Raw genomic sequence first — 350 nt, forward strand, 5'->3', positions numbered from 1 at the left:
ATCTTGCCGCAACCGTGGCATTTTCGGTCCTCTCTTCTTCCGTAGCTTCTCTTTTTCGCCTGGTTCGTCTTATTTTCGTGATTCCTTGCCCTGTCGGGATTATTAGTATACCTTGGCCTATTATACTCCATTCGTGTCCAACCCGACTCTTCCACTTCTGTTCGGGCTTCCTCCTCTCGAGCACTAGAGTCCATTAGTTCCTGAGCGCATTCAACAAAGGAGCGTTCCCTCGGCAAACCCTCCTTTTTCCCCAATTCTTTCGCTAACTGAATCTTCAATATTCTCGATAAGAACTGCATTCGGCCTTCGACTTGATCCGCCTCCATCATTTCGCTTAGCTTGTCAGCGAT

Source organism: Halyomorpha halys, unplaced genomic scaffold, assembly GCF_000696795.3.
Source record: "Halyomorpha halys isolate HHAL.00 unplaced genomic scaffold, Hhal_1.1 Scaffold954.1, whole genome shotgun sequence".
Classification (NCBI taxonomy): domain Eukaryota; kingdom Metazoa; phylum Arthropoda; class Insecta; order Hemiptera; family Pentatomidae; genus Halyomorpha; species Halyomorpha halys.